Source organism: Hippichthys cyanospilos, chromosome 3 (assembly GCF_059441005.1).
Source record: "Hippichthys cyanospilos isolate Australia breed blue-spotted pipefish chromosome 3, RoL_Hcya_1.0, whole genome shotgun sequence".
Taxonomy (NCBI): domain Eukaryota; kingdom Metazoa; phylum Chordata; class Actinopteri; order Syngnathiformes; family Syngnathidae; genus Hippichthys; species Hippichthys cyanospilos.
In genome coordinates, this window is record NC_142371.1 from 4322963 (window position 1) to 4337365 (window position 14403).

The 14403-nt window shown below is 40.3% G+C and overlaps 1 long non-coding RNA gene across 2 annotated transcripts in view; it reads left to right on the forward strand.

Moving 5' to 3' along the window:
• LOC148425532 (uncharacterized) overlaps positions 1-7621 on the forward strand; it is a 55819-nt gene extending 48198 nt beyond the window's left edge. For both annotated transcript variants that reach the window (XR_015865131.1, XR_015865132.1), the window contains exons 3-6: positions 5116-5388; positions 5981-6078; positions 6237-6421; positions 6566-7621. This is a non-coding gene — a long non-coding RNA (uncharacterized LOC148425532). The remainder of the gene's footprint in view (positions 1-5115; positions 5389-5980; positions 6079-6236; positions 6422-6565) is intronic.
• Positions 7622-14403: the final 6782 nt, after the last annotated feature.

Genomic DNA, 14403 nt, shown 5'->3' on the forward strand with positions numbered 1-14403 from the left:
ATGTTCGCCAGGTGCCTTTACATTAAACAGGGCCAGAGATTGCTTTAATCCTGCGTGTCTCCTCTGTGTCGAAGATAATAACTTGGTGTCATATCCTGAGATAACACTGGTCCCGAGGATGCGCAACATTGTTCGGCGCTACTGCAGCCAAAGTCTTAAGCAATATTGATTCTGCTTCTTTTTCATATTCACACGGCGCGTACACAGCAGTGGGTAATGTGTGATGGCTGTGCTAGGCAATGAGGTGCAATTTCAAACAGAAGGTATCAAGTGAAAAAGTACACCAGGCTCAGAATAAAAATAATCCACAATATGCCTTGAAGGCATCAACTTCCTCCCATAGCGTTAAAACATGTTTTGCTAGATTAATGAGGACTCTCTGCATGGCCCTTGCCGTATGCACCTCTTCAAAACTTTCTTTAAAAAAAATAAAATAAAATAAAATAAAATAAAGGTCCAATTTGCTGAAAAAGCTCATTCTGGGAACTTGCCAACAAGAGGGAAAAAGGTGAAAGGCTTTGATGAGAAGAGAGAAGTCGTAACACATACCACGAATGACTAGATAAAATATTGCAATATGAATATATTAATTTAGAGATGCTGCACAAAGTTTCATGCTATTATTTTGCATACTACTTTTGAGCAGACTGAAAGAAAATGTACAATGAAGTGTGCAAATGTAAACATAGAAGGTTCATTTTTTAGCTGAACTTGAGATATTTCCTCTTACTGAATTGTTTAACAAAAACCACACAGCTTGCGTTAGCTGTGGTGTATGGCTTATTTATTTATTTATTGCAATTTACACACAGTATTTGTATATATATATATATATATATATATATATATATATATATATATATATATATATATATATATATATATATATATATATATATATATATATTGTATATATATTTGTATATATGTTTATTTTACCCAAACATGAACTGTGTTTTGAACTTAAACAACACTTAGGTAAACTTACATACTCAAAATTATCCCGAAATAAATATTATTGCTTCTGTGTTCTTGTAAATGATGGCCTAGAACGCTGGAAATGTAGCAGCTGTAGAATCCTTGTATTGCCGATAGCTCACTGCATGCGCTGTGTTGTCACCTGTTGTCAAACCTCATATTCCTAGATCACTGTCCTGCATTCTCTTCTTCATTTTGACTGGTAAGAGTTGTTTGCTTTTAGAAGTGTTGGATTTTGGAGTCCATACTGTGCGGTGCTTTTATTAGTCATCATATGTCGGGGCTGATGGACTCTTCACTTCCAACTGTGGCCTCCTTGATTATGTCCGGGGTAACTAATCGGTGTTGACATTTTTGCCCAAGTTTTGTAGATAGCATTCCATTGTGCACGGAAACACAAAAATACAAATTGTATTTGTATTTGTTTGCTCTCTCGCTCACTTGGCATATGCTTCCAACATATGGTCTCTCAAAGACACCATAGTAGAGCTGCATTCACATAACGACAGTAAATGGCAAGCCGTAAATCTACATAATGCGTCTTTAAAGCACATCCTATTTCTGAAAAGAAACCCAATTAAATATTCCTTGCCTATCTCAGCTATGTCAACGAAAGACAATGAATTTGGGCTGTAAGTGTGTGTGTTTGTAAACGAGTTGTTTAACAACAATTGAACGCTGCAGCAGCCCCAATTCAATAGAATGCCTTGGAGTATTGGGCCTTACGTACCCTGTTGTCTGGAAAATGTGAGAAAACACATTCAACTTGAAGGCAGATTCTCACCTGCATCCTGCAAGTGGAAGACTGGGAGTGATATGTGCAAAGAATGACACTGTTCACGCCTCAGAAAATGTCAATATATTGTGGGTCAGGGCTCTCAGGTACAACTTGAATATGCTTGATTGCTCTTGCTTTATACACCAGAGCACAGTGCTGGAAAAAATAAGGGCCTTCAACAAACTGTTCCCACAGAGCCGAAAGGATAAAATCATTAAAGTTGTTCAATTTCTAAGTTTAAGAAAAATAAGTAAAATTCAAGAAGAACTAAGGGATTAAAAATCAAATATGAATTTTGAGCATTCGGGGTTCTTTTTTTTTTTAAATGGTCCCGACATAAGTGTTTAGGAACCTATATATAAATCAAAAATTAATTATGTTACACAAGCTTGAATGTTGTCAGGTTGAAATGCCTAGTTTTAAGAATAAGATGTTTGAGGTTTTGGTGCATACATGTTTCAAGTGTGCTTAGCAACAAGCACTTGGCGAAAGATATTGACATTTAACTTTCAGGAAACGTTGAAAGTCTATTCCAATTGCAGGTAAGGACATCACCCGAGATTTGAGCTCTCGGGTGATGTTATGAGGTTTGACATTCCAATAGATGAAATTGGGCAAAAATATAATAATTTAGCCTGTAACTCCAAAGCAACTTTAAAGATCCCATTAAGCTTAGATTTCATCTCTTCAGGCATTATCTGTCAAAGTTTGATTATTTTTCTGTTTCTACTTGTGTAACGAAGAGCATGTTCAGCCATGTTGCTTAAACGTATTACTGTGTTGGCAATGAACATAGCTTCTGTTCTGTGGCTTTGAGGTAGAGGGTCACATGATGGTGTTTTCAACTGTTATCGGTCGCTATTTTCATGTAAGTCATAGGTGTCAAACTCCAGTCCTCGACGGCTGGTATCTTGCGTGTTTTTCATATTATTTATTTTATATTTCTATAAACTTTGACAACAATTATAGAACTTTTGTTTTGTTGTACATTTGTACCATTTGGGCATCATGGGTCATAGTAGATGAATATGGGATATAGTAGATGAATATTTAACTAAAGTACAGTACATCATCAAATCTGAAACCACAGACTAACCCTGTCAAAAACTGGAAGCTGAGGCAAACATGGTGAGTTATCACATAACAAAATAATAATAATTTGCATTTGGACTGAAGTGGCACTGCCTTGGGTGGCTCTTTTTTTGAATTGTAGAACAACACAAATGTCCTATCCATTGACTTTGTCTATGAATTGATCATTCTTGTTTTTGCAAAAACAGCATTTAAAGTCGTATCAGTTGAGTGCTAAAAAAGTGTGACTGTGTGTCCATCCTGAGCTCCGCCCTCAACCCCTGTGTGTGTGTGTGCATGCATTTGTACATCAGCAGCTGCCTGTTCTTAAGGTGGTCCACTGCGCTGCCAAACTAACAACATTAATTGTCAAGTGTATTGGATTTGATGCTTCTGTCTGCAAGCTGTGACGAGATTACGCCAACCCTACAAGAAAGATCAAAAGCTTTTTTCAACAGCCGCAGAAATCTTGAACAACATATCGACTGGATCACAACTGCTGACACCTTTTGCACTGTCCTCCATCTTTGATTCTTTCCTGTCGTTGCTATTGTTCGTGTTTTATCCTTTCCCAGTTTCTCTGGGCACTGTTCCCACCCTCTAAATATTGTTACTCGCTTTCCTTGGAAAAATGGCTTTGTCCTAAGTGCTAATTTTGCAAAGCTGGCTGGGCCGCAGGTGCATTGAGAACGCCAGCCCATCATAGCAAGAGTGTTGGCCATTTCAGCCGCCCTGATTGTTCGCAATGTGCAATTTGTCTTGTTGGTCCAGTCTGCAGTGCGCGCTCGGAAACTGATTACAGCGATAATAAATGGCTGCCCTCCTTTAATTTATTTGACTGCATATATTTTATTCAAAGAGGAGTGTAATCTATTTGTACTTGCTGTCGTAGTAACTATTTGAGCATTTGTTATTTATCTTCATGGACTAGATCCATCTCACGGCTCCTTTAATTCTTTCATCAGATCTGTACTTCTTATCCGCAGTCATGTTCAATGTGTCCAATTTATTGGCGCTGTCTCAGCAAATAGGGACACTTCCTACTCAATTGCAAGGAGTGCTGCCATAGTAGAGCATTCTCGTCTTTTCTATCCATTGAGGAGCACATCTTTCAGCACTCCCACTGATTTCTTATTTCCCTCACCTTACTTTCGCTTCAGTTCTCTTCTAACCTTGTTTACCCTACATTTACGTGTTAGTTTCCTTGATGACACGACACCAACTCAGCCTCCAATCATTTGGGGTCGGGATGAAAGTGACGTAAAAGCAGAAACAATTCTTTAATTCTTGGTTGGTTTGTGTGTGTTTCGTCATGGAAATCCTCGACTCACTCTTCAATGAACCATGACAAAGCATAAGCACCATCTGCTAATAGTTTTGTGAATAAGGTCATGCTAGCAATAAGAATCTTTTTACTTTATAAACTTGGGATACAGGTGCATCAAATTGTCTGTACCTTCTGCACTATAACATTGAGTGTTACGGTCCTCATCACGTATCACGCTTATGTTTCTCTTTTTTCGTGTGTCTGAATTCAGACGAACATGTGAGTCAAGGTCACTCAGGCACAACTACTGTTGGGCATCGATTTAAATTTGGACGATTCTGATTCTGGTTCTTCCATTTGATTTTGATTCCAAATATTCGTTTGGGAACAAGAAAATGCTTGTTTTTTCGCCCCAAATTTTTAAAAGTTGAAGACAACTTGCAAGTTTAGGATTTTGGCCAGAAACTTAAAGTCAAATCAGCATTTCGTGGGCCACATAAAATGATACGGCAGGCCAGATTTAGTCCCCGGGCCTTGAGTTTGACGCCCGTGGTCTAAGTCGACTTTATGTCACCTTATACGTATGTCCATGTGCTGCAGCTGATTCTGCTATAAGCTAAATATTATCTGGGTATTTGTGTGTTGACTCACTATTGTTATTGTTGTTCTACATTCTAAAGCTAAGGACTCTTTTGGTGCACTAATTTATGTCAGGCATGTTCTTGGCCAGCTCAGCTCGTCCTGGGTGGGCAAGTGTTGTTGAGTTGTTCACCAAGTACGGGCAGGAGTTAATGCTGTTCACACGTACATCAAAGCGGTCGACGTTCGAGAGAAAAGAAAGAAACAAGAACATACAGACATTACCAAAGTGGTCTGAGTGAGATGTTGAGTTCTGTAAAGTGGATTAAGTCGAGATTAAAGCAGAGTTGTTTCTCCTTTCGTGTACGGCCACACGCTTTGATTTGAGTTTGCACTTGTTAAACTTACTAAACCAGTTCTTACTTGGAATTTCAATCCACAGAATTTATGGTCGTCGCCGGCAAGCCGTCGGCCCGGGCAGTGCACTGACCCTGACACAGCAGGTTGCCTGGGGTGATCTGCGGAAAGGACTCCGTGTGCATACAATATATGCTGTCGCTCTTCGCTGTAACCCCTCCTTGATGTGCATCCACACAGCAGATTAGTCCGCACCGGCCACTTCTCTCGGCCCTACGGCCCAAGCATTCCCAGCACCGGCACCCAGTGGAAAGCTGGGCAACCAAGAGGCAGAGAAGGGCAATGCTGTCTTGTGAAGGTCTCAATATGGTTAACCAATCACCACACAGTACAATAAACTGTTTCAGCTGTTCAAGCACACAGACAATAGCCACCACCTACATGCATACAACAACCATTCTGATTATGATGAATTGCAGCGTACACATAACCTAAACACCTGATTGCAAGGCAACGTGCAGGCAGTACATAATGCTACAGATGCTCTTGGGCCAGTAGGAATCATCACCACCTTGCAGGTGCTAACATAGTGCTGCGGCTTAGTATTCACTGACCACTTTTTCTAAATGATGTACAACAAGTACAGATGTTCGTAAGGCTCGAGAGGCCTGTATGCTATTATGAATCTTTCTACAGTTAACTATTATGTATATGAATATTCATCACCTTTGGCATAATGGCAATTAAATTCTTATGAAATATGAGTTATTTTGGGGGCTGTATTTCTGACCCCTAAGTAAGATGTCTGGCTCCCATAAACTCTTGCTTTAATCATGTGGCTACTGCTGCCTTTTCATGATATGTGAGCGTGTGGTTATTCTGCATCGACGTTACAGGCGCGGAACGCAATTAACGACACTGTGAGGACCCCTTTGTTTTTTTCTGACCAGGTGGAGCTGCTACTAAGAGTGTGGCAATGATTGAAAACACCACATTAGGTGTTTTTGATGAGGAAATAACCTTGCAACATGGTTAAAAGCTCCAAAAGGTTTGTATGATGCTGGTCCTTTAAATGTTTCTATTAAAATATTCTACACATACAAGTTAAATCAAAATTTGATGGGTATAAATGTTAAAAAAGAACAGCTTTCAAAGACTGAATGTTTTGTTTTATCCATCCATCCATTTTCTACTGTTGTATTCCAGGATCGCGGGGACAGCAACTTCAGCCCAGAACTCCTCTCCCCGGTCGTTTCGTCCCGCTCCTCTGGGAATACCTCCAGCCGTTCCCAGGACAGCTGAGAAAAATATTCTCTTGAGTGTGACCTTGGTTGTCCCGGGGCCTTTCCTGAGGTGGGACATACCAAGACCACCTCACCAGGGTGGCATAGGTATGTATACATCAACAACAGTTTTGTTTACCCCATGCATTTTATGCTTTCATTTTTTTGTGTGCAAATACATTTTAAGTAATATTTGTGTTTATCAAGTTGAATTGTTTCAACGTCACTTATATTGTGTGTTTTCACCTCTAGGGGACACGTCTGGAACATATACGTCGCAAAAATTAAAGGCTCGTTGAGTATTAACATTAATAGCTGAGAGGAGTGTTACAATTAGTCGTAACTCCAAAATAAAGTCTTCTGCAGTCCCAGCATAAATTCTTTTACCAACATCATTATTGAAACTAATGATTATTCGACATTTTTCACAATTGCCTCCAGATTAGTGTCATTGCATACACTTTCATGGCAGCTATGCTAATTTCGCTGAATTGCTTCAGTGTACAGTCCCGAGGCGATAAAGCCCGCACTTTTTGTGACTGCAACTCCTATGGTTAATAGATAATGCTTTTCTCTCTGAATAGAAAATGTTTGTTTCAGCTATAATAGAACAAACACAGAATTAATATTCAGCAGTCTTGGCGCACTGAGCCTAACACCTATTTCCACTACAGAGCCAGAGAGTCCAAGTCGCAGCCTGAAATCAGATTTCAGTGGTGCACCTATTTCATGTAAATACTTTGATTTGAGATGCTGTGTTCATGGTACGCAATGATGTCGAGAATTTTCAAGTTTGCTTTAGGGCAAAGACCGTCTTACTTGTGAACCATGTAACACCCTTTCTGCACTTTTTATGTGCAGCATTCAGAATTGCACCGTATTTGCTATATAGACAATAAGATTCACATATATGACCCAGTCTCAACATTTGTTCAAATCCCTCTTGAGGCTACATACAGGTGCAGCACATTGCCTGCAGCCATTTCACACTAACTCCCGCTGCGATTGAAATGAAGCTGATTTTTTGCATACCTCATTGATAACCTTGTGAAAAAAACTAGCAGCCGCTCGTAGTTGTCTTGCTCATTGTGCCTCCTTTGTGATGAGCTGTTTTTATTCAATTGTCCTGAATCGAGGAAATCATTGAGGACCAAAACTTGTGTTTGAGTTGCTGTGCCACTCTTGGTGAATTCCACCACAAGCTCTGAATTTGAAATGGATCATTTGACCTAAACATGGGATTTGAATAGTTCTATATGAACATTTACAAGAATAAGTTTGCTGAAATAGTCTCTGAAAGGACTCTATTAAATCATCTGAGACCTGAAAGGACTGGTGGCTCATTTTCCTTTACTCAATTCAAAATTCATCGAATAACCTGATTGCACTATTTAAACAAATAAAATAATGCAAAAAAAGTATTCCATTGAAAGTTTTTCAGAAAATGTATCTTTTTCTCATTTTCTCCCATTTATATTTATCAGCATGAGAGGTTCCTTATACTGAGAATTGAGCTTGTCAGTTTGAGGAAGAGTATGTTTTTATTATTTGATCTGAGCACACACATTGGCTTTCAGTCAAACCAACTTTCACACCCAGCAATATTTGGAAAATAACCTCTGATAAGATGCTATTGTTAAAAGAAGTGGTTGTGACCATGGGCGGTGCACTTTCACACTGAATCAGCAGCTGATTCCAAAGAGGCAAGTGTGTCTCTCCTCACCTCGTCTTTTGCAAATGTTAATAAGATCAAAGTGAATAAAAGCTGACACAGACGATGAGCATTATTAACCAGGCTCTTATTTGTCTGGCAGCCGCATCCTCGTTTGATCTTACACAAGGTACTCGGTGTTCTGTCGTGTGAGCGCTAATGCATCTGAAACAGTTTGAGGTTAATTAAGACTGACGTTTCTTCACAGTGTCTGGATTAGTCTTTCTTGACTGTGACTTTCTCGGTAATCACCCAAATAAGACCCTTAATATCTAGATGTGCTGCACTGCCATGGCCACTAACAGAGCAAAATGATGCTTTGCACAATATATTCAAGTGTACAAAAGAGGAGTTTAATATTCTGATTTGCAAGAGCTCATGCAAAGCATTTGTGATTATACCCTAGTTAATTTGCCATTTGTATTCGCCAAGACGGGCTTACGGTGTATTGTGTTGTTGTGTCTCGCTTCTAGGAGAAATAGAAAAAGTCTGCTGCCTGACCTGCCATGTACGATTTAGTCGTGCAGGGAGACAATGGTGGGATATCCAGCATGACCCACGGGGCCTCCTTCGAGAAGGACTGGGCAATAAACATACTGTTAAATAAACAGCTCTCTGTGTACATTATAAAAGAGCATTTTTTAATCTATATAAGCACAGTATTTTTGACACAGCAATTCTCCAAATTTGCAGGTGTAATTGTGATGAACAGAGAATGAATACAAACAATGTACACTTCCTTACCTAATACACACGTTACAATGAACCAATTCCATTTTTTTTTGTCCCGATGCAACCTTTATTTGATCTTTTAATGGCATCGTGAACAACACAGATCCGATTTTTCACATGCGATCCAGGCCACTTGGGTATGTGGCCGAGAATTCGATCAATATCCGATCTTTGTTATGCAACCCCAGTCAACAGCTAGGCCACATTCATCTGACCCACATGTACCAAACAAGCAACAAACGTCACAATTCTGCACTCAAAAAGGCAAGAGCGGGTTGGAAAAAACAAAACAACAGCGGAAGAGGCGGAGATACCGTAACTCAATGGAGGAAGAGGAAGCTGTATTTAGTTTCTCTGTCTCTTGGAGTGGGCGAAATGTTAGTGGTACTACAAAAAATGTCATGGCAGAAAACCTCAACCTTCCGCTCCTCAATTTTCTGCTTCCATCGGCAAATAATCCATTCGGCCGTTCATTGAGATACATCCGTAAACACTTAACTTTAAGCACATCTGCTGTATGTGACATCACAATGTCCCCCAATGTGCATGCAAGATCTGTTTAGCGTTCACACACGTCGCATACAGATCACAGTATTTTAGAAATGTGAACGATCTCACGAAAAAATATGATTTCACAACAAAATCTGAATTGAGCATTAAGCCCTGCAGCGTGAAGGTAGTCAGTGAACTAGACCACTCAAGGACCAAGGTTAATTTTGTCTGGTTTCCCTTCGGAGCCTTCTAAACTCTCAATATATTTAAGTTTAGTTCACTCATAACCAACAACCCTTTGTGTATGTCCATGCTAGTTTTTCAAAAGTTCTTCTTGTTTGCAGAGGGAAAGCTTGTTACAGATGCACTGTGATGCAGGCATCTTTTCTTAGAGTTGCGACCAGAGAGCTGGTATTGATCCTAAGTGCAAGCGACAACAAAGCTGGCTAACTTGCAATGCCACAAATGAAGCAAAGAAGCCTTGCAGCCTACGGAAAGCTCACAGTTCATTCTGAGTGACCGTGAAGCTCAACTTAACTGACTAATAAAAAAATCCAGATCGGAATGTAATCTTTGTTACTGCTTTCTCTTTATTTCAAGGTCCCAGTGTTTCAGCAGTGATTAAAATGATAGGCAGCAGAACGTAGGTCTCTGGAGTCGCTGTCTCAAAGCAGAAACGCAAAGGCTGGCAATGTCATCATATGGTGGCAAGCATCCACGCAGTGAAGTTTCTTGGTTAGGGTCTTCAAAATCCTCAAAAAAAAAAAATCTTCAAAAAAGAGGTTGGTTTTGAGCTCAGAAGAAATGGCATTCCAGCAAGGCATTGTTTTGACTTTGTTTACTGGGAGATTTCCACCTGGCAAAGTAAAATGTATTTCATTGAACATAATAAACCTGGGAAACAAATATTACACAAAACATACATCCCAACATGACATTCATTGTTTGATAGAATCGTTTATCTACATGTGAAGAATGAGCCAATGAATTCAAAGTATGCATGTTTGGATATTTAGCATTTGTGAGTAGAAGTCATTTTACTTCTCAGAAAAATAGGTTGATAGCATTTTGAAAAGGAGGCCTGAATTCCTTGGAGGGCATCTCTCATGCTTTAATGTCACCTCACACGTACAGTAGAAAAATATATCTATTAACCATACAAATGTGCAGGATCGATTGGTAACCCTCTCTTGCTGGTGAACATATTACCTGGAGATGGAATTGCTTTCCCCCATTGAATGAGATACAGGAAAGCTCAGTATGGTAGTGTATCAGAGCACGTTTTTTTTTGTTTTTTTTTTAATCCCTGAATCTCAGCTCACTGCATCGCAAAAGAGACATTTGCCAAGATTCCACTCCTCAGTTAAATGAGGGGGCCAACATGTTCTTCCAGCTCATTGGGCTTTGTAGGGGAAGAGCGAACACTTCTGTTTTTCTCTCCTTGGTTTGTTTTGCCTTCTGACCAATAGTTGAAGTTTGCACGCTTCTCAAACGATGCATAATGATGTAAACCGCTTTGCTGGTATTCTTTTTTCCTGTGTATGTTTTTTTTGGCTTTGCTTTCAAACCTTTGTTGTGATTTGCGGGTCTGCTATGTGCTGCAGCAATGTGTCCTAATTGTGCATTTGCTTTGCCGCATGGCCATTTTTGTGTTTGATGCCATTTCACAGGCAGCAGCAACGCCGCAGCTTCAAAGCTCGGCACCGTGCATGAGCATGAAGGAATGTCACTGCGTGTTTGTGGGAAACAGCAGTCTGACCACAGCACTGTCACTAGTCATTTTAATGCCTGTCCCTCTACCTCCCACGTTCTTCACTACTCTCATCAGCCATGTGCGTGCGCGTGGTTGGATCCGAAACTTTTAGTCGGATGTTGTCTTTCCACCAGTTGATTGTTTTTAGTTACTTTCGCAGCAGCTTTAATTCATGCAATACTTGGCCATGACCCCACGTGGGCTGGCAGTCTGTCCATCCGTGCCTCTCCGCATGAGCACTGGGTCAATCGGGCGCTCTGTGTGTCTCAAACCTGCCAAAGTTCAGCCCACACAGAGCCAGGTGGTGAAGGACGACATGGCAACCATCCCATTGCTCATCTCTGGCAAACCAGAGGAGGCCCCTTGCGTTTGTCTGCAGAGCAGGAAGAAGCAGGTCAGAGGTGATGTTCTATAAAACCGGGTCCTTGTTGAGCTGAGCTAGCAAGTGAGCACTCAGTGCTGCCATTTAGGGTCTGAATAAAACATGGCAGGATTGTCAGTATGGGACCCTGCCAAATGTGGTTCTCATTAAGGCTCTAATGTATGCAGTCTAAATGAGGATTGCTATCTTGGTGAATACAAGAGCGAAGGTTCTAAACCCGTTTCCTCCTGCGGGCTTAGCTGTACTCACTACTTTTCTCCGTTAGCTCGATCATACTTACCATAAAATAACAGTTTCCTGAATACAGGGACCCACAAACTAGCTAGTGAGTTTTGTGGTAATTAAAGTATCGCTCACAAAGCCCACTGTTGGCATGTCGTGGGATTCTGCCCAATCAATAATGCAAGATTAGATGTCACGTAGCCAGCGACCACTGGCCAAAGGGCATGTGTTTGGTGAGTGTGGAATGAATACTTAATTTGAAAGACTTCAGTGTGTCGCTGTCCATTTTGTAGGGAAAATAGGCCTGCACACTTTCTTTGGCTTGGCCATTCTTCTTTGGACAACAGAAATGTGGCGGGAAAGTACATCAGAGTTGAATTATACAAATGATGAGATTCAGTGAAGCATTCATTGTGCCTCTTTCAGAAATGTTTTAGATGTTTCAGGACATATCTCATTAGTTCATCAGTTGTTTGATAAATTCACACTCGAAACACTTACACTTGAATCTTTGTTGCAGTATATCTACCATATTACTGAGGGCTCTCATGATACCAACAAAGATGTTGATGTAGCGCACCACTGCAAGGCTCTTTGCCAAAATAAAATCAAGAACCTCCCACGTCTGAATAAATCTGTGACGGATAATAGACAATGTTTTATTGTTATTTTGTAATTATTTAGCCATTGATAAAAGAAAACACAGCACCATTCCTCCTGATGGTCGAAATGAAAGATTGCAGATAGCCTTTGGATTTAGTCTCAAAAAAAGCAGAGAGGAAATGTTTAGAACTGCAGTTGATCGTCTCAAAGAAATTAAAAGACTGAAGCTACTTTTTTTGTAGGTCTTTACATTACTGTATCTAAATTTTTTAAAAAATGATTGAGGATTTTTGCTGATTTTTTTGGTTGTGAATTGTGAATTTAAGCTCTCTTTTTTATATATATAGATATTTATTTTCATTCCTTGACAGCACAAGTTAATCGTGCCAAACTAAGCAAAATGGAATGAAAAACATATAAGAAGTAGTCTGAGAGTCTTTGTTTGAAAATAGACCGGCCAGCTCAATATTGTTAGCTCTTCTCCTTTATATTTTGTGGACCAGGATCACGCCACCGCACGTGCTGCTACTTATGCTAATATGCTTGCATTGCAACAAAAGAGTCGCATCAGAACATCAGGTATGGTTCTTATGTGTGTGGGAGGAACGATACTTGCTAGTTATCCTCTGAAATGATAAGAAGAATCACTGCAACATTTTGGATTTTATTTTTAAGATGATTAGACTGTAATGAACGCAAAAGGAAGGCATTGTGTTCATAAAATTCAAAATATTGGGGCTGATGTTTCTAATATTTGCTGTGGTTGAAGTTGTATAAGTAGAGCTAACATCTTCACGTTAACTTTGGGGAAGACTTTATGACCAAGTGTGAAACTTGTTGCCATGAGACGCTCGGCATGTGGTTAGCAATCACTGAACAAAACGTCACCAATTTCATTACTGTGTAGGTACTGGCATGTCACACGCCACTGCTTTAGAAGTTACTCATTGCTTCACATCTGAAATGAGGACCCCACAGAACATCATCTATCTTATGTAAATTTCACATCCTTATTACGAAGAAAGGGCTTTTGAGATTTCATTTCCGTATCCCACATTTGAAGGCAACAAATGTCATGTTATTTAAGCTTTTGACCCATCATGGCATACCCACCCAAACAACGCTGACGTTTTAGCCAGTACCAAGCAAACATTCCCTCATTAGGGGTCTGTACGAGGTTGCGCCACTCCACTGAAGCTCCCGGTGCCGCCTCAGGCCTGAGGCCCTCTGCCCCGGTAGTGATGATTAAATAATGCAAGTGTTGAAAATGTAGGGCTGCCTAATTCACCAAAGCCCATGGTACAAGACTAATGGATTCTGCCATCCTTATCTGATGGACCTGACAGTTGTAGATATTCATTATGTATGGAAAATTGTAGTAGCTTTTATGGCTGACGATGTAGCCCACTTAACAATGTCGGCCTTTGTTAGCAGACCAACATGGGAAGAGCTAACCATCCCAGAGGTTTGTGTCTCTCAAGCTTTTTCTTGGCACTGTTCTTCAAGTGTGAACATAGGTTGAGACAAGTAGGCGCTAATGGCCTTATTGTTTCAAGTACACGGCACCCCCGGGAAAGATAAAGTGCTTCTTGGATAGAGGCAAATAAAGACAAGAAGTGAGCAGACGTTGATCGTGCAGGATTTGAGCAATGAGAATTATTTAGATAGATAGATGGATGAAAGAATGAAATGGGCCACAGTTGGAATGTGAATGTACTGTCAGTACGGGGCCTCTTGAGTCACAGGACCAATTCTCAGTTGAGCTGCAGAAGCATCTGTGGTGCTCCAACATATAAAGAGGTTAATGGCGTGATAACAAAAGCACGGAGGCCAATTAGGGAAGGGTTATGAACACATTCAGACGGAAATGAGTGCAAGAGTAATTACAGCAATGCAGCATACCTGTTTAATGGGTCGGCAAATGATATGTTCCAAGTTGGCATGTTAACCTTTGATTGTGATTTTGCCGTGTCCCTCTTTCTTAACCTCAGATGCTCCCCCGTTAAAGCATAACAACGTAGAGGAAATGGCTGACCACATATCAGATATGGATGTCAGCCCCATCACAGCTGACGTCACATGGAAATAGCTGGGGAGCTCCACATACATGTTCATACACTCCTGAAAATCCATTTTGTTATGTGTCTTCCTTTCTATTATCCCATCTATTCCCAGCATTTATCACTGACCTTTCT